This window comes from Olea europaea, chromosome 7 (genome assembly GCF_002742605.1).
Source record: "Olea europaea var. sylvestris chromosome 7, O_europaea_v1, whole genome shotgun sequence".
Taxonomy (NCBI): domain Eukaryota; kingdom Viridiplantae; phylum Streptophyta; class Magnoliopsida; order Lamiales; family Oleaceae; genus Olea; species Olea europaea.
The window spans coordinates 26,730,219-26,751,109 of NC_036243.1; the positions used below are offsets into that span (position 1 = coordinate 26,730,219).

At 30.7% G+C, this 20,891-nt stretch overlaps 1 long non-coding RNA gene across 3 annotated transcripts; it reads right to left on the bottom strand.

The window, feature by feature from the left end:
- Positions 1-12,726: 12,726 nt before the first annotated feature.
- On the bottom strand, positions 12,727-15,684 carry LOC111397610. 3 transcript variants are annotated; one of them, XR_002703296.1, is made up of 5 exons: positions 15,259-15,680; positions 14,768-15,124; positions 14,374-14,568; positions 13,743-13,836; positions 12,727-13,663 (listed from the first exon to the last, which is right to left on the bottom strand). It is a non-coding gene; the product is annotated as an uncharacterized LOC111397610 (long non-coding RNA). The 3 variants fall into 3 exon arrangements; XR_002703295.1 differs by having other exon boundaries at positions 14,816-15,124; positions 15,259-15,676; XR_002703294.1 differs by having other exon boundaries at positions 14,374-15,124; positions 15,259-15,684.
- Positions 15,685-20,891: the final 5,207 nt, after the last annotated feature.

The window sequence follows — 20,891 nt, forward strand, 5'->3', positions numbered from 1 at the left end:
CACACTCGAGGAATATGCCAACGTAGCTTACGAGCAAGTCGATCGTTTAGGTTCTAGAGGCGGTCGATAGATAGGCACCCTAGTGTTTAATGCACTTTGCTTGTCAAAGATAACCTGAGGACGGAGAACAAGTCTTTGCATGATTATACATTAAAATCTCTTATCATATTTTAATTAATGGCTAAATTTTTAATTATCTTCTGTTGCTTTATGTCATTAATCATATACAAACATGAGAAATTTTTACTTAAGTCACATGAGAGAGTGACAGATTTTGCTTATTAAAGTAACATCAAGACGCCTTTTTCTTTCTTTCTTTTTGTTTTCTTAAGTTGGTTTTATCCAAAGTTCTATTCTTGTCCAAGAAAAACTTTAAACACTTTTCATTTTGTATCTTTTATGAATGGGAAGACTAAAACTGAAGGGCTGACTTTCCTTCCATACTTCATTTTGTATGGGATAGAAAGGCTGGAAATGAAGAGCACCTTCACTTTCCTGCAAACTTCAACTTGTTCATTCAAGAATAGGGAGGTTAATAGGTTTTTGGGTAGGCTTTTTGTTACGGGATATGCTCGTGACTAAAGTATGATTTTTATCGATCATAGCTTGAGTTTGACTTATACAAAATATCTTTTTTTGAGTTCATAATACTCCATTACATACGAGGTTCAAATCTAGTCCAATATTGATATTGTAATTTGGTCTTAATTTGAAAACTAAATTACCCACCAAGTAGTTTACTTTAATGAGCTATAACTCGATTTGGCTTATCTAGATAGATTTTTTCTTGAGTTCATAATTCGCCATTTAAGACGGGCTTCGAAACGAGCCTAATATTGATATGATAATTCACACTTCTTCAATAATTAGCTCTTTGGCTCAAATAAATAAAAATATAATTTAATACTTATTTCCATTTTGGTCCCTCAACATCTAAAAGTATCAAAAGGCGCAAAAATCAAAACTGTTAGCATCCTGCAATGCCTCTCATCACTAATCAATCTTAACTCACCATTTTGTCGTCCAAAAATTAATCTCAGTATTTACAATCTAGTCCCCTAAACTTTACAATTGTTGCATTTAGGATCCAATCTCGAGTTTAATATCATAAAATCTACTATTATCATTATGCAAATTCACTGCAATATTCTACAGACTTCTAAAACCATGATTCTTAAAAAATTTCATAATTTACACTTTTATCCTTAAACTTGCTATAAATCACTAAAGTGCACCTTACTCAAGTTTTCCAACTAATAAATCTAGCTGAGTTTTCCATAAATGATTTTAATCTTTTCTAGTTCATGCATTGTGGTTTGTGTAATTGCCTGAATTGGAGTTCATTCAGGCATGTTTAACGCACTGTATTAGATGTATAAGTATTAAAATAATTAGATCTTATCTTTATTCGATGGTTGGTATAGTTAGTAATTTGATTAAATTAAACTGGGGAGCTTATTCTCCTTCATTTAATCGTATAAAATCATGTAGGATGAGTAGTTAATAATTTCATTTGTAAGTAAAAATAATCATTTTTAACCTAAAAAATCAAGTTATAAGAAAATATTTAATTGTAAAAAATTCATTTTTAATTGAAAAACTTATGCATAAGTTAAAAAATAATATACGAGTTAAAATTTTTTATGAAATTAACTTAAAAGTTATACAGATGCTTATATAAGAAGAAAAATCACTTATAACTGGGGATGTCAACGAGCCCGAGCCTAAAATTTTAGGCTCGAGCTCGGCTCGGTTAAAATGGTCGAACTTTTTTACGAGCCCGAGCTGAATCGAGCTTTTGCTCGGCCAAAAAATTTCGGTTCGACTTGAGCTTTCGACTAGGGCTTTTTGAGCTGATTTGGGCCTTAAAAGGAAGAAGTTTCTGCCTTTAAAAAGGTTGCAAGCAACAAACTTGTTGCCTTTAACATGGAATGCTGCATTGATTGCTTTTTTTTTTTTTTTTTTTTTTTTTTTTTGGGAAAAAAAAAAAAAAAAAAAAAATATTTGTTTGACCTGCCGATGTGGGTAGGTGGGTAACATAATTTTTGCCCACCGTGAACAGGGAATAAATTTTAGCATAATGAAATGACATGCTGCAAAATTCCAATGCCGTTACTTTGAATTTTCTCCGTTTTGGGTTTTCATTTGCGGCCGTTGTACTATTAGACAATTCTTAAGTTAGTAAATATACTTTAATTTGTTTTAATTAGGTAACTATACTTCACTGTTGTCTCAATTTTAGTCCTTTGTCTGATTCCGTCACATTGTTTAACGAGGACATTGACGTGGATGTTACATCCTAACGGGTTGTAAAAAATATTAAATTGTGTTGATGGCTACAAATAACGTGGTAATTATATATCAATTTAAACTAAATTTAGAAAAGTAATTGTATGTATTTGCTGGAAAAATTGTAAAGAAAAGAATGATTCTCGTTGAGCAGTGTTTTAGATAAATTTGCTTGGCTTGGCCTTTTGTGGGAAAATCTTACATGGAGTGCATTAGCTCTCTTCGAAGTAAATTGTTTCTCTTATTTATAGTTCTTTCAATTATGGGCTTGTTGTCTTTGTCTTGTCAAGTTACAGTGTTTAACATCAATTTGTGAGTCATTGTCCTTTTTAAAGAGATTTGATTGGCTATTGAGTTCGACCAATCTTGTTGCAGCCCACCATGATTGTTTGTCATCTAGGCAAACATTGGTAGAAACCATGGTGTCAACATTAGGATGGACTCCTGTCTTTTTTAATTGATTGTTGGGGGAGTTGACGTAATTAAAGAACACATTTTCAATCATGTAATGATGATGTTTACTAATGAAGGCATACTTGCTTAATGGATGAGTTTTCAGTTTGACATGTTGCTATGATTTGGGGTTTTACCGTTAAGCCCCTTTCAATCATTGGGTCCGCTTGACACTTTTTTTTCTTTTTCGATCCAACTGTTTCTCAATTCATTCAATCATCTATTCTATATCAAAGATAAAGTAACATTAAGTCACCAACAACTCATACTTTTGAATTTTAATGGGATTCAAGTTGTTGTTAAAACGTACCTAAGTTGTATTAAAGATTTTTATTTGTTGAAACTTGTTGGAATATAGTATAAAAATCCATTATATTTCGGTTAGTTATGTGTGATTATGATTGAAATTGTGCATAGTTCACTTTGATTCAGGGTCAGATTGATTAGGCTGGAGGACAGACGGTAGCGCCGAGAAAGATAAAGGAATCAGGATTAGTTTTCCCACATACATGGTTTATAGGTTGAGAACTATGAAATAACCTAACTTTAGAAACATGTATATGCATTAGAATTTTATTAATGACGTGAAAAGGATCAACTTGCGTTGAATTGAATTAATCTGAGAATGTAAGCACTTTTTACTTTTCTAGCTGGAAATTTCTTACTAAGGGTTAAACTTTACACTAAGATTGACCAAATCACATATTATGGCATTATTATAGGTAGAAAGCTGTTATAACTCATCCCATCACTTCATTATTTTATCAATTATTGATCAATTGGTAGGAGTTGAAAGTATTTTGATTTGAAGAGCAGAAATTGATTGGTCGTAAAAGTAAAAATTGACACTACGCCAATAACCATTGTATCTATTCCTTGAACTCAAACGCGATGCAAATCAAAGCTAACTATTAAGTTTAATCACATATTTTTTGAGATTCACAACTTTTCAACTTTTATCAAAATCTAATGAAAAAGAAAAGGATTTTAATTGCCACCAAACTGGGACAAAATCATTATAAATTTGAAACCCCCCCCCCCCCCTCTCAATCCCTCCTTTTACGAATTCTTAATCCATGTAATTTTTTAAACTTTGTCTATAATTTGTCTACAAATTATCATATCTATTACAAATATTCGCTTCCCGATCAAATTTTCAACTAATTAGAACCTAAATTTATATTTTGTCCAATTAAATTGTGTATATAGAATGTGAGTTTATATAATTTCGTGAGTTGATTTCTTCATAATTTGGTGGATTTCAAAAATTGTGTTATTAAGATTTTCACTTGAATTCATTGTTTCTCATTGTATCAGAAATCCACCCCAATCTTGTGGCAGTAAACTTCATAGAACAATACAAGAGAATTAAATTCCCTCACCCAAAAATAAAAAATAAAAATGAAATATAAATTGACAACGTTTCACATAATTGAAAAATCCTACAAAAAAATTCCTAGTCTAAACTGACAATTAACCAAATAATTATAATGAATAAAATTTCTCACTCAAGTCTATAACTATTGATACAAAATAAATCAAGTACAATAACAATATGAGATTAAATCTTAAGTTATTTTTTAATTCTACGCTGCCGAATAAAGTTATATATTTTAACATGTTTCCATTGCTAATTTTCCCCGTGTGGGCCATGTCCAATAAATCGCATCCACAAAATTTATTTGTAGCTAGTCAAAATTTATTTCTAAAATAGGGGTTTATAATCCCTAAGTTTCTTTTAATTTTTTTCCTGTATGTTTAACATCATTATATCGCTAAAGATTATCAAGTCCTGCCCCTTGACCCGTTAAGAATTACCATCTTAGTTTTATAAAGAAATGGTGATCACCAAAAGCACAGTGTCGTTGGACAAGTGAGACTGCATCTTTAACAAGTAATAAATTCACTCGCAATAATTTTTACAAGAAACACAATACAGATGTATTACTCAATACAATAATACACTTACATATAACATAACCCACTTACCTTTTTTTTTTTTTTAAAGCCCAACTGAGAAAAGGCTCAAAATCTAAAAAAGCAAAAAATGGCCCAAATACACTTATCTTTTACCGTGTTATAACTAAAAAAGTCCAATAATTAGTAGAAAGTCTCTTCTTCCTTGTAAGGCTGTAACTTCTCTGTGCATGGACTGTAACTGAGCAAGGTCGCGGCGCCTGTAAATTCCAGCGAATCTGGATCTATGAGTATGTCTATTGTGAATTGTGGATTACGAACCTTGGAAGTATGTCTGTTTGTTCCATAGAGAAGTACCGAATCGACCACATCCATAGAGTGTTGAAGAAGCGGCGGATATGTCTCATGAAAATGTGTTCCTCTCTTTGGTAAACCCAGTATAGCAATTCACCGCCTGATATCAATACACACAGCACATACAGAACAGGCCTAATGGAGTCGGGGAAGAAGATCGATGCCAGTGATGCCACTACCGTATTGCCAGAAAACGCCATACAATGGAAAGGGTATAGTGGGGGGTTACCGTGGAAATTTTGAGACCTCAGATTCATGCCATATGCCAAAAAAGCATAGATTAAGGAACTAATAATTGCCGTATACATCGTCATGGAGTGAATTATAAACGGACTTTCGTCTATTCCGTTGTTCTTCACCTGCAATAAAGCAAACAATGATGTAAGTGCTTGTAAATCCTATATGAAGTATATACAAAATGGAGTTTTGTCTATTCCCTGATACTTCACCTGCAAGAATGCAAGCAACATAAGAACAATGAACTCAACGGTTTTACCATTGGAAGTGATCGTAAACCCTATATGAAGGATATACAAAATCTGGGATCTAATATAGACAATGGCAGCACAAAATTCTGCCCAGGTCATGAAGTTAAGAGAAGGCGCTCTCCCTGTAGTATGCACCACTGGAATTTCAAATTCTACAAGAAAAGAGAAAAAAGTTTAAGCAAGTGAAGATTTGTGAAATAAAATTGTATAAAAGCAGAAAAACTGAAGCGTGTGAAATGGTCTCACTTGCAAGTATGTTATCAACCACTTTCCCCACCGCCATGTATCCTGTTATATATCCTCAGATAATCCGATCTGTATGAAAATTTGTTTGTGAGAGAGAGAGAGAGGAAGAGAGAAATATTGGAAGGGTTTGTTTACGGGAGATGGTATTTTGAAGGGTATTTAAAGGTTAGAGTAGCTCATAAAATGGAACAGAAAGGAGAAAAGAATTGGAACAATGCCCTGGGTTCACCCACTATTGTTTAGATAGAAAATGAGATGTGGATCAAAATGTGTTAATTGCTCAGAAATAATATCCAACATTTGACCATTGAATAAAAGCATCAATAAAAAAGAGATGTGGATGTTGGCAGGTGTGGATGACATCATCCACATCTGTCAACATCCACATCTTGGATATTATTTCTGAGCAATTAACACGATGGTGTCTTTTTTATTGGCCAAGCCCCCCGATTTATAAGAGGTCTCACACATGATTGGGTCGAAATTTTTGTCATTTTTTATTATATCGGGCCCCGTAGTGGGGTCGACCTTTTGTGTGAGTTCTGGTTTACTTCTGTAAAAATAATTCTGTACAATCATTCCTTTTTTATTTGATGAATGAAAATAGTTTTTGGAGTACTCCACGAATTATTTGAAGTGGAAGGTCAAAATATGGATCAAGAAGTGATTTAGTCGTATTTTCGTTAGCTGTGTGCCAAGCTCCCACTCGAGTGTGCAGAATAGGGAGCTGGCGTTAGCCCGCTGCTCACTTCCTGCGAGGTTGGTGCTCGAGTGACAGTAGCATCTGGTCCACGACTTGTTACGTGTTTTGGCACATTTTTTATGTTGTTTCCTTCTTCACAACTATTATTAGGATTTCAAATGTATCCTATATATAGTTGGCTATTCTTTACAAATTAGATAAGTTAGACACTATTTTAAACACAATCTCTTTATATTCTTTCTCCATACTATAATAAATATAAGAATAAAATTATTTTTAAAATTTTTAATAATTTATTTGGGACTCGTTTGCAATTTTTTTTTAAAAAAAATTAATTTTTAATTTTTATAATTTATGTGTGACTCATTTGCACTTTTTAAAAAAATTTAGGATTATGGTTGCAATTAATTAATTATTTATTTTATTTAAATAAGAGTGTATATTCGTCATTTTTTAATTTTTTAATTGAGAAATTTGATGAAAATAGATAGAAACAATGGTTTGGGCAGTTAAACGTGTAATCAAAGGTGAAAATGTCCAAAAAATGAAAAGTATAGATGTTTTTTAAAATAATAGTGAAAGATATGGATATTATGTCCTAATTATCCATTTACTAATTTACTTGGGACTCATATGCACTTTTTAAAAAAAATTAGAATTATGGTTGTAATTAGTTCTTTCCCTTACTTTTTTTTAAATATATTTAAATAGAAGAGTACATACACTATATTACAACTTTTAATTGAGAAAACGAATGAAAATGACGTTTTGTATAATGAAATGAGGAAATAACGGTGAAAATGTCAAAAAAACAAAAAGTAATAACGTTTTTCACAATAATAGTAAAGAGTAATTAAGGACGTTAGGTACTAATTACCCATTCCCAAAACCTACTGTCCAATCTCATTTTTTTTGTGCCACATTCTGTTTCGTCGTCGAATTTATTTAATTAAATTAGATTTATATATATATATATATATAATGGTTGTTTTATCTTTTTATGTAAAGTGGACAAAAATTAATTTTTATTCGTATATTTCGTATCTATTTGAGTCCGGGCAATTAGCCAAGTATGTTCCGCCAACAGTTATTAGACCCGACTTGAACATTGACCTGGTCAAGGTACTGACGAACCGATGGTCGAACAGGTGGATCATTACTTAAAAGTGATTTAATTGTTTTTAAAGTAAAATTTTATATTTTTTGTTTGAGAAAATTAAAAATTTCTAGTTCTTTGTCCTCAATTATTTTTATACCTTTAAATTAATGATTTTTGAACTCATTTATTAGTGATAATGATTACATTTTTATTTTATAATTTTGTATTATAAAATATTATTGCATTGCGCAGGCAAGAAGCTTAGCCAATTAACAGTCAGTTTTTGTATAAATCAGTTCTCTTTATTTATATTTTTAATTATGATATTTGTACAATGTATTTTACAACTTGGTTTACAATGTATGAACTGGCAAACATCATATTCATCTATTTGAAAAATTGTTTTTAAAATCAATGATCAGGATTTTTACAACACACTTGTTCTCAATCAAGTTGTGCAAATACATTGTACAAGTAACTTTATTCTTATATTTTTTTAGTGCTTTTATTTGGACCTAGACAAAAATAAAAATAAAAAATCGATCGAACCGAACCGAACCAACTCGTGTCGGGTTGGATTGGTTATGGGGTAAGACTCCCAGTGGCTAATCAACCCAACCCAACTCCCCCTTTTTTTTTCCATTTTTTTTTTAAAGAATTTCAATTTAGAGTTTTTAACTTAAAAATAAAAATAAAAACAAAACATAAATCTTAATTTTGATTTGTGTTCCCAAAAAAAATAAAAAATAAAAAATAAAAGAGAAGAAATTAAACCCTAATCATCCTGTAGCCACCTTTACAGTGTCGTCGTCACCTCTTTCGTCGAGCCTTCAAACTTGATCATCCTTCCATTTATATACTATTTGTATCATGTCCTAGAGGCTGAACCCCTCTGAATGGAGTCATATATGCATTTTTATCTCTCCAAATGCTTACTATTGCATTAAGAATAATAAAAAATTACGTTTTGAATTACTTTATCTAAAAGGATAAAAAAGTAAGTAATTCAAATATTATAGAAACAATAAATTACTTGCAAATTACCTTTAATCACTTTTAGAGCATGTTTGATAGAAATTTTAATCCAATTAACATCAATTTTTTTTACCGTTATTTGACTTATTTCACTATTTCAACCGTCATTTTTGAAATTTTTCTCTCACAGGTATGACCCATTTTATCTCTAATGATCAAAAAATAAATTAACAAAATTCTTACCAAACATGCACAGTTTTGTCATACTTACCCAAACAAAATAATGGAAAAATAAAATCCTAACAAAGATATTATCCCACTTGTTTAATAAATTATAAATGCACAGGAAAGATAAGGTCAGTCGCTTGGTTCTCTGACTTATAGACGTACTCGCAAATTGTCTTTAAATTTTAAAATATCTATATTTAGTCCTTAAATTTTATATCATTTATTCCGTTAGTCCTTGAGAATCAATTTTATGATCCACACAAAAAAAAAAAAAAATTAGATTGGTGGGGGTAGAAAGATTAAGGTAATCACACAAATTATATATCAACCTTTTGTTTGATCCTCATTATTTTTAAAATACATTTTTCTTTATTTTCTTTTCAATTACACATTTTTCAAAAACTTTTTCTTATTTTTTAACCACATATTCTCATTCAGTCTACAATTCCAAAATGTATTCTTACAATAAAATGGGACTCAAACAGGCTCTAGGTTCTAATCACTTGTATTGGAATTATTATTACTACTACTACTACTACTACTACTACTACTACTACTACTACTACTACTACTACTACTACTATTATTATATTGAAATGATTAATATCATAAATACCTCATATTGCTCGGAACAATATTTTGGTTTCTGGATTCAATTTGGGAATGGCATCCACCAAATTTATTTGTAACTAGTAGAATGGTCTATCACAATTCATCAAAGAAACTTGTGTTCGTTCACATGCAAAATTCTTATACTTGTTAAAAAAATTCTTACAATCGAGTCCAAAAACGTCTTTTGTTTTTGTTAATTTTCATATAATATATCAAAACTAACATTGAGATTGTTGGAATGTGGAAGTACAATTACCTAAAAAAAAAAAAAAGTTTGTCTAGACGTTCATGTGTATATTATATCAAGAATAAAATATTTGAACTTTTATCTAAATTCGATTATTACTTCATGAACTAATTTTAAATCAAGAACTTCCAGTTTTTTAATCATAATCTTCGAACTTTTAAATTCTAGAATTTGATGCTTCAAACCTTCAAGTCTTTTATGATATTTTTCAACGTTAATACTACACCGGTGGGCAGACACCTCATTTTAACTAAATTAAGAAACTAATTTTTGGACCGAATATGTGAATAAAATAAAAAGAATAAATTCTCTCTCTCCCTCCCTCCCTCCAAATCTAACCACTATTAAACTATTGCATTCAACTTTGTTGTGTTCAATTGGATATTTAGGTTCTATCTAATCTCTATTTATAGAGATAACATAGTTCCAATCCATTAGATTAACCGTTAAAAAAAAAGGTTATAATTAAAAATAAGTAATTGCAGTTGCAGCACTTAAACTTTTCATTTTTTTGCAAATTATATTCAAACTTTTTATATGTGTCACGTACAATCTCAAACTTTTAAAACTTTATTTTCATAATGTTTTAAAGGTTCGGGATTGTCGATGGTACATGTAAAAATCTTTGGATATAACTATTAAAATCAAAGGTCAAAATATATGTTATCCTATCATCTGTTAAATTAATTGTACATGTAACATAAGTGGCCTTGCAAAATAGGCCTAGCAGGTGACTCTTAGCTGCCTAAACTACATTAAGGGCCTGTTTGATAGGGCTTTTTTCAAGGAACTTCGAAATGAAATTCCATTTTCCATGTTTTTGAGTGTTTGATTTGCCAAATTTGAAAAGTAATTGATTTTCGAGCTTTGCCCTCATGTAATCGGCTTTTCTTTGGTTTTGAGGAATTTACTTTCTCATGGGATTGGTGGAAATTGATATTCCATACTACATTCCTTTTTTTTTTTTCAAATTTTTTTTTAATAAAAATTTTTTTTAGGGATTGTAAAAGAGGATATTCCTTAAATTGATAATTTTCATATAAAACAAAACTAAACGAATATCAAAATATAGATGATTTTTGGATTTTTTTATTATTAATTTATTTATTTTTTGTAATGGAAATAAATTTTAGGAACAATTGTAGAAGTGAATATCCCTTAAATTGAAAATTTTCATGAAAAACAAAGTCAAACGAATACCAAAAGATACTTTTATTTCAATATTTTTCAGATGAAAAATTATACCAATCAAACACTATTAATTGACAATTTCCAATAAAATAATTTCTAAACAATTCAATCCCCTAGAATTCGTTTTCTTTCTACTCAAATTTCATCTTTACAATTAAACAGACCCTAACTAAGAAGGATAGACACAGACTATGTTTAAATTTGATCGTGCTTGAGGGCAATGCTTTTTTACAGGGACATTAAATTATGGATATATTATTTCTGATTTATAATCCATGTACTTTTTATTTGTCTCACCATTTGCTTTGAATGAGCTATATTTTCAAAGTATGAATTTTTTTTTAAAGCAGTTAATTATCCGAAAATAAATAAATTGATGGTTAACGTATGTAATCATGATACAGTGGATCATAAAAAAGTCATTAAATATCGCATGCATAATACGTGTTCTTAACCAATAACATAAGTAGTAGTCATTTGTTGACACTTGACATGCAAAATCAAACTTTTTTCTCAATCAAGTATTAATTCTTCTACAACACTTTTGAGGTAGTATTTTTCAATTTTTTTTTTCGACTAGTTAAATTTTTATTCAGTGCCGCTTTGGGATTAGGCACTCACAGGCTGCTACCTAGTGCCCCAAATATGAGGACCCTCAAAAAATTAAGGCTCATTTGTTTTTGTTTTAAAGCAGATTAATCTTTTTGTAATATATTCCAAGTTATTTTTTAAAGCCCAATCTTTCGACCATTGAAAGTTAGAGCATACGTTGCTCCACCTTCATATATCATAATTAACGATAGTTTCTAAACAAAATTGACACACAATCTTTCCTTCCTTCAAAATGCCGAAAGAGCAAACTTATAGTTAACTCTTGAAAACCTTTTTAAAGTGCAGTCTTTCAACAATTGGAAGTTAGAACATATCTTCACCTTCATATATCACATAATTTACTACTGTCTCTAATCAAAATTGACGATCAACCTTTCCTTCCTTCAAAGTGCTAGAAGAACGAATTCAAAGTTAACTTTTGAAATATTTTTTAAAGTCCAGTCTTTTAAAAAACTGCAGTTTGAACAGACGCTGTTCGACCTTCATATATCGCGATTGTCTCTAATCAATTGACACACAACCTTTCCTTCCTTCCAAATGCCAGAAGAGCAAATTTAAAGTTAACTCTTGAAATATCTTTTAAAAATTAAATCTTTCAACAATTGGAAGTTAATACGCTGCTCCACCTTCATGTATCATAATTCACGGCTGTCTCAAATCAATATTGACGTACAACCTTTCCTTCTTTGAAAATGCTAGAAGTGTAAATTTAAAGTCAACTCATACTTTTAAATTATTATTATTGTAAAATTGAATGTTATTTGATAAAAATAAAAATAAAATAAAATAAACTTATTTATAATCATTGTAAGTGATTTTATTTTTGACTTATATCTAGAATGCCTTATATAAAGTTTAACGTAAGACTCCAAAATCTTAAGGTCGCCCATATTTTTACTTGTACTTCCAGTGATTGGAATATGTTGCATTGTACATGTCTAGTCTTAAGTTTTAATTTCTATTATTTTCTTTCAATTGTAATACATATTTTTGATCTCGTGGTGGTTTGAACAAAAAAGATGAAGAAGAAAGCAAATAATGTGTTTGTTTTTTCTATTTCTATCTTTCTTTCTTTCTTTTTTATTTTTATTTTTTTAAATTTAAATGTTTATTAATCTTATCCTTGTAAATTCATTGTTGACAACCAAATTGACAATGGCATCCATTGAAAACCAATGACGCACAAAAACTAAAATGTCGGAAACATGCTGCCCCTAAAAAAAAAAAAGGACCAAGTTTCTACATGGTCATAAGTGGACTAATGGTGCAATATTCCCTTGTCCTTTACAATAAACATCTTTAGTTGTTCATCTGAAAAAATAAAGCCTGATTTATTTTATTATAATTTATGCACGATGATTTCTGCTAACTATAACATAGATGTTCTAAGTCATAAAATGAAATATACAAGGGGATCTCAAACTTGCCACTGGACATTACACATTTACACAATTTATTTAAAACAAACTCAGTAGGCCCGATTTGGAGTCCTAAATTGCGAAAATTATTCAATCTCTGGTGATACTTGAGATGTAGAATCCGTGTTTTTCATCTCTCTTTTATTTTGTGCCTGCTTCAGCATTTTCATCTTATCTTTTCCATCCTCTAGTTGACGTACTTTCTTGCTATCCAGTAACAATATTGACCACATCATGAGAAACGAGTGAATGGACGAAAGAAAAAGAAAATATTTAAGAAAGATGGAGGTTCTTATTTTAGCATTTGAATGCAGTATTATCTCAGTTATTGCTGGTTATTATCAACGTGCTGGCTCATGTAATGGGACTATAAAGTCATTCTTCTTCCATTTTTGGTTTAAAACTGGTAAAAATCTAATTTCACTTGTTCCTTTGGACAATTTTTGCTTTAGCTGAAAGGTGTACCTTTGGTTCTCTTGGACACAGGTAGCAAGATGCTGCATCTCGTTTGGAGATATTTCCTGTTGTTTTATTCCTATTCTTGGTAGGCCTAGGGATATCCTTGGACATAGCTATAGATCCGACTTCAATGCGTAGAGAGACATCATTAGATCCACAGCTCTCCTTCTCTTCCATTGCTATATCAAGCAGTCTCTTCCTCATCCCATTTGTTTGGTGACCACTAACTGCCTCAATTTGCTTGTACCTTTGGTCTTCCATCATGGCGTTTTCTGGCAGACGAGTTGCAATCCATCGTTCTAGCTAGCTCCAGCGCACACTGGTTTCGTTACTGTTGGATTTGATTTGTTTTTTCTTCGAGCAGATTCTTAACTACATACAAATTAGGTAAACACAAAATCAGTGCACATTCTTTCTCCAATACATCCAATTTCTACTGCTTTGCCTATACCTGGAGCTCTCTCGTGCCCTGTTGCTACTTCTAGCTTGTTTTGAATTCTCATTTTTGATATAACACTACTTACTGTGCTATCATCCCAGTCTTCCTGGACAAGTTGACAGTAGAATTATAAATTTGTTTAGGTTAATACTTTCGACTCAAAAACTTTGCTGCTGAAAAAAAGAAAGAAATAATAATAATAACGTTAGAGTTATGTTCAAAGTGTAGTACTCGACAAGAGTAGACATTAGAGTAGACAATATTTTAATTTCTTTTACTTCATTAATACTGTCCTATACAATAAGATTGAACTTAGCAAAAAAGTCATAGATGTTATCAACTGCATTATCAGGAGGGTTTCACACCTTGCACAAGAAAACCAGTGTCAAATTTCTAGATCGCCTTAAATTCTACAATAGTTCTTTCACTAAATTTTCCATATCACTGGTTGGATCAGATTCACGAGATACTATTATATGAGATAAACTGAATTCTGTTAGCCATTTAGTATGTTCCTTCAATTATCTTACAGTCCAATGATATATCCCTTCTGCGGTATTATATCTTAGCATATGATAAGCTAAGTTATAGCCCCAGAAAAAGGGTAGGGGGATTTTACATTTTGGAATTCCAGTTGTTGTACCTGTAGCTTGAGCAATTGGGCTCTACTTCTATGTCATGCTGGATGGTGCACAGACATGCTTTCTTCTTGGAAAGAGAAAATGTCGGAATTTCCAGTTTGAACTTCAATTGATGTGCCCATAGACTCTCTACTTGGACTTCCTACAGGATCTGCTTTACAATATTGCAACTTCATTCATTCATTAGCTCGTCAGGCCTGAAATTTTAAGCACTCAAAACAACTCAAATGGAGTATCCAGAAAATACTTCACTTAAAGAAACGACATTTATCCATGGAGATCAACATTCTCTAAGTTCTTGTTTAATTGTCTTTCCAAGTACATGCGCACATTCATTTTCTTGTACAAGTATCATCAAACATTTGCATATATTACGATACTATAAAGATTATTTACGTGTAAATCTCCACATAAAGTTGATGCATATATGGTGAGTGTATTGACCAGAAATCTTCTAAATGCCGACTGAATGATCATTGCAGCATCTTCTTGCTGAAAAATTTTGTAGGTTGAGTTTTGCTTTTCCTTTGGACTTCAATTCTTCACCTCATTGCTTTCAGCATCTGCTTGGTCCTTGAAATCTCCTGCCAATGGTTGATTAACAGTGGCCTCAGAGCTTCTAATAGAAGCCGTCTCCGCCTCTGCATAAACTGAAGTAAATTCACCTTCATCAATTGCAGGTGTGAAGCTCGATAAATCATCATCTGCAACTACTGAACTCCATCTTTTCTTTTCCACAGCATAACTCCTAGCCTGATTACAATAAATTCTCTCAAACTTTAGTTACTAATTTCAAACCAAATCAAAACAAATCCAGGCATATGTACAATTTACTATCAGCATTCTGTGAGTTAAATTATCAAACAACTTGAATGCAATTAACTTACATGGCTGTCACGCATTTGCAGAGAGAGGCTTTTCGAGAACGCTTTTCTAATTGGTTCCCCTGTGATTCCCATCTCAGTTAATCCCTTAGCAGAATTCTTTGAGCCCCTTTTCAAGGAAACACTACAATTATATAGAAAGAGGAAAAAAGAAAGCTTCAGCTACAAAATGGTGGTCCTGCTCCCTCTGCAGACTCATGTAGATCATCAATAAAAAAAGCAACCAGTACTTAATGATATTTAGCTGGAACTGAACCAAAACATCTGCCATATTTGCAGAAATTTAGAGCTGGAATTGGAGGCTTTAAATTGCAATAGTAAATGTACAATTGTAAAGCATAGAGTATGTAGAAAGGAGGGATTTGAAGGTCCCATAACTTTATGCACATGGCTGACACTATATTGGATTTTTATTAAAGTTTGCTTGCAACAGGGACTATGCCAATTCCTTTGGAGTTGATAGATTATTTTTATTTTTATTTTATTTATTTTTGGTGGCAGTTTGGGGTACCAAAAGCGCACGCTTGGCTAAGCTTAAAGAATTTACTCATAAGTAAATTTTAAGGTAAATAAATCTTTTTTACGTAAGTAAATTTTATAGTGAATAACTATTTTTCGGTAGTCTCGGCGGAGAAAAGTTACTAAGAATATGTTCGGTAGAAATTTTGAGAATTGATTTTTTTATTGTTAAGAGAAAAGCGGGGGCTGCCCGTGAGAGTAAAAGTAAAAAATTACAACTAGAACAGTGAAATAACGATAAAAACATCAATTTTTTGATAGTTAAAAATCACTTCCAAACAGGGCCTAAAATTTATATCATAATAAAACAAATATTTTCTATTATTTAATAAAAAAAATAAAAAAGTCAGTGTACTGATTCGAATTTGGTCCCACCCTTTCCCTTTTATGGCTTTGCTACAAATACGGAGTTTTATGATAGGTTTATAAACAAGGGAGACACGTGTTATTCAAGGATTGGACAGTTAAAAAAAAAATCCAAGCAGCGACGTTATTATTATTATTATTATTTTTTATCCCTGTAAGCTATTCCTATCACCATATCTTTATCCTTTTAATAAGGGCCTAAAATTCCCAAAACCTACCGGGCTATTCTCGTTTTTTTGTGCCGCATTCTTTTTCATAGACATGTGTCGGATTTATTTAATTAAATTAGTTATATATATATATATANTACTCATAAGTAAATTTTAAGGTAAATAAATCTTTTTTACGTAAGTAAATTTTATAGTGAATAACTATTTTTCGGTAGTCTCGAAGGAGAAAAGTTACTAAGAATATGTTCGATAGAGATTTTAAAAATTGATTTTTTTATTGTTAAGAGAAAAGCGAGGGCTGCCGGTGAGAGTAAAAGTAAAAAATTACAGTTAAAACAGTGAAATAACGATAAAAAAATCAATTTTTTGGGAGTTAAAAATCACTTCCAAACGGGGCCTAAATTTTATATCATAATAAAACAAATATTTTCTATTATTTAATAAAAAAATAAAAAAGTCATTGTACTGTTTCGAATTTGGTCCCACCCCTTCCCCTTTTATGGCTTTGCTACAAATACAGAGTTTTATGATAGGTTTATAAACAAGGGAGACACGTGTTATTCAAGGATTGGACAATTTAAAAAAAATAAATCCAAGCAGCGACGTTATTATTATTATTATTATTTTTTATCCCTGTAAGCCATTCCTATCACCATAGCTTTATCCTTTTAATAAGGGCCTAAAATTCCCAAAACCTACCGGACTATTCTCATTTTTTTGTGCCGCATTCTTTTTCATAGACATGTGTCGGATTTATTTAATTAAATTAGTTTTATATATATATATAATGGTTATATTTTATCTTTTTATGTAAAGTAGAAAAAAAAATTTATTCGTAAATTTCATATCCAGTTGAGTCCGAAAAATTAGTCGAGTATGCTCGGTCTTTTGAATAGTTTTCTTGATGTTTGATCGGATTGGTTTTTATCCAAAAATATGTTGGTTTGACCTATGTTTACCAATTCATTCCAACAACTAGGAAGCTTCAGTCTGCACCGGAAGACTAAAGTTTTCTTAAGCTAAAGTTGGTAGTTAGAAGAATTGATGCTATTAATCTTCACTACTATTACACCTCCAAATAGCAAAGTTTTCTTCCTTGCATTAAATGCTAGTGACATTCTGGGCAGTATCTCATTATAAATGTATCATTGCAGTAAGTCGAAGCTTAGCCAATTAAAAGTCAGCTTCTGTGTAAAGCAAGATATAACTATCTTTATTTTCGTTATTTAGTACTTTTATGTGGTTAGCAAAATGTTAATCATATTTGTGCAATTTACCTTTTAAAGAAGCTTTACAGACTATGGGGTCGATCCTGATTATAAGAGGTGTAGGCAATAGCCTAAAGCCCCATATTGATGAGGGTCTCAAATTATGTAACGTTAATTGACTGGTTGAAGAAAAACGAAAATTATAAATACGAAATTCTTTAAATTAGAATTATCATATGCAAACACCATAAATTAATAAAATTTGTAAATACAAAGATATCCAAAAAAATCATAGAAATAGTATAAAATTTATTTCATACATTTATGTATCACATAAATATATCACATACATCATTTTCTCTATATATAATTAATTTGACTATTTATCTTCGCAACCATCATTTTTCTTTTTTCTTAACAAAAATCAAGACTACGGATTAAGAAGCAAAATCAAGAACAAGAATTAAATAATCAAAAGAAGAAAAATTCAAGATTAAAAGTGAAGAAACCAAACATGAAAAGATTACAGTTTAAGCTTCATGATCCATGATCCGGAATCAAAATCTAGTAATAAGGAATTATTCTAAATGAATTAAGGTATGTTCTACATTAATTATTATTATTATTATTATTATTCTTTTTTAGGTGATTTGATGCGGAGATCTTGATAATTCATAAAGTTTTAAGAAGTTTAAGTTTCGTAAAAATTCAACACTTTTTACTTATAATTTCCAGCCGAAAATTTATTACATATTTATATTTTGTAAGGGTTAAACTTTACACTAAGATATACCACAGTTAATAATCACACGTTATGGCATTATTATAGGTAGAAACCCATTATAACATGGGGGTTTGAATGTGAAAAATGAAAAAAAGAACATGACCTGTTTTCTTTTATTTATTTCGTTTCGTTATTTATTTATTTTTTTTTAAATTAAATGCTTATGTAAAATACTGTTTTATCTACCAAATTGACAAATAAAATTCATTGAAACCCCAACAACTCTAAAATGTAAAATTTAGAGAGCATTATTGTCAAAAAATAAGTGTTAAAAACCGGGTGAGGAAGGAAGCAGCTGAAGCTTACGGCAAATCGAACAGGGGATTTACTCAGGGGCGGACCCAGACCTTTAGTATTGTGGCGTCAAAATTTTAAAAATAAATTTCTTTAATAAACAACATAATATCAATGAAAATAAGTTAATATGTATTTTGACACTTTGAAAACGTCGTATAATTATATAATTATTAATATTATTAAATAAATTTTGCTACTTCTATAGTTTTGTTTATCATTTTATTGGCAAATGCTGAGATAACATTGAGTAAATTAAATTGAATATATAAATTAAATGAATTGAAATAAAATTCAAATTTAGTTCAGAAAGTAAATGAAATTCAAATTTAACGCAAATATAATTCGAAAGTAATTCAAATTGCATTTAATCCGTAACGATCATAAAAAAATTACGTCATATTTCATGTAAGACTTCCGAATGAAACGATATAAATTATATTGAAAAATTTATCATGCACAAATAATAATTAATTGAATTTTTTAAAAGAAAAAATGAATTAGACGTTTTTTTAGGCGTACATTTGATACATATTTAACTATTTTCGATATTCGTTTGGACCATTCGATATGAAAACAATGTAGTTTTCGAAACAAACTTTACATGGTATAGACGATTTGAGGATTCAGATAGCACATGATCCTAAACGAATTTTTAAAGTTAGAATATTATCGAAATTCTCAAAATACTAGTTTCAAGCGGTCTACTTTAACATGACATAACTTTTGCTATAGTTGACCACTTCGCATGCCATTAATGAGTGAAAAATTAGGCCATGAGCACTTCGAAATGGTATTAAAAATGAAATATTTTGACTTCATTTGACATCCCGACGAGTGCATCAAAATAGATTGTAAAAAACAAAAACAAAAGAGCAAAATTTTGTGGGGTCATTTGATCCCACATGACCCCATGTGGATCCGCCCTTGGATTTACTCTTCCCGATATAATTTAGGTTAAAAAATTAATTCTTTCATCAATTACTAATCACTTGGTAGAATTAATTGATTTAAAAAACAAAAATTGGTTGATCGTAAAAGCAAAAAATTGACACTACACCATTAACAATTGTATATATTCCTTGAACCGTAGTAGAGTCTTAACCAAATTCAAGATATAAAGGTTGTCATGATCATATCTAACCCAATTTGATCGACTCACCATTGCCTAGCAAAGTCCAATCAATTAATACATATCCATCTTGCAAAGTGTACGCTCCCAAAAAATACAGGCGTAACACAAGTAATTTGGATAGTAGATTGATTAAATATATTCACACCATATTTTTTTAATAATTATATTGCATGAAAGGTTTAAGAACTTTACTCAAAATAAATTTTATAAATTAGATTTTTTCTTTGCATTCTTATTCTCAAATTAACACATATGTTCCCCAGTGACGTTTTATGTACAAATTTCTTTAAGATGAGGTAAAACGAGTTATTTGTCCCTCTATTTTTTAAATAAGCCAAAGAAAAAAAAATACAAATTAAGACTCAATATTTATCCCTTGTTTCAAAGCACACTAATATTATTTTACGGCAAAAATTATCTATTTATCCCTCATATTAAAATAAGCAAATTATATTTTTCTGCAAAAACCATGCTAGATAATGAAATGTTGAAAATAAAGATACAAAGAAACGTGTAGACCTATTAAAAAGTCTGTGAGCCCATTGGATTTTTAAATCCTATAGGAAAAGAGAAAAATGTTTGAGCAAGTAAAGATCTGTGAAACAAAATTGAGTAAAGGTAGAAAAAATTAGGGTAGCTCTATTTACATCCACGCTTTTTATAAGTATATCCACTTTTAAAAATAAAATTTTACTATATTTTAATTCATATATAAATTTACTTAAATAGACATAAGTATTAATAAAATCCACACCCATTTGTTGAATCAATTACTTCAATTCTACCCAAATCATCAAAATTATATCCTGCCGGACGGCAAATTATTATTGGCAGCCGACTACTGTTCAGTTCTGAGTTTTACCAACAAACCCCAGCAATTCCTTTGTTATTCTTCTTCATTTTCTCATTCTTCTTTTCCATTTTTTTCAAAATCAAATGATGGCTGGTGACTGATGATTTTCGGTTGTGTTTGGACGTGGCTGTAAGGTGGTGGGTTTTGGTTTTTTGTGGGTGTGAGGTGGGTGTTTGAGGAGGAAGAACATGTCTTGGTTTTGTCCAGTTACTTTGCGGGCTGCACCTTGTTGTCGGAGAAGAACGGAGGAGGGAGACCAGGTGAGGAGAACATTGGGATTTGGAAACTGGAATTTGTCTTTTGACTT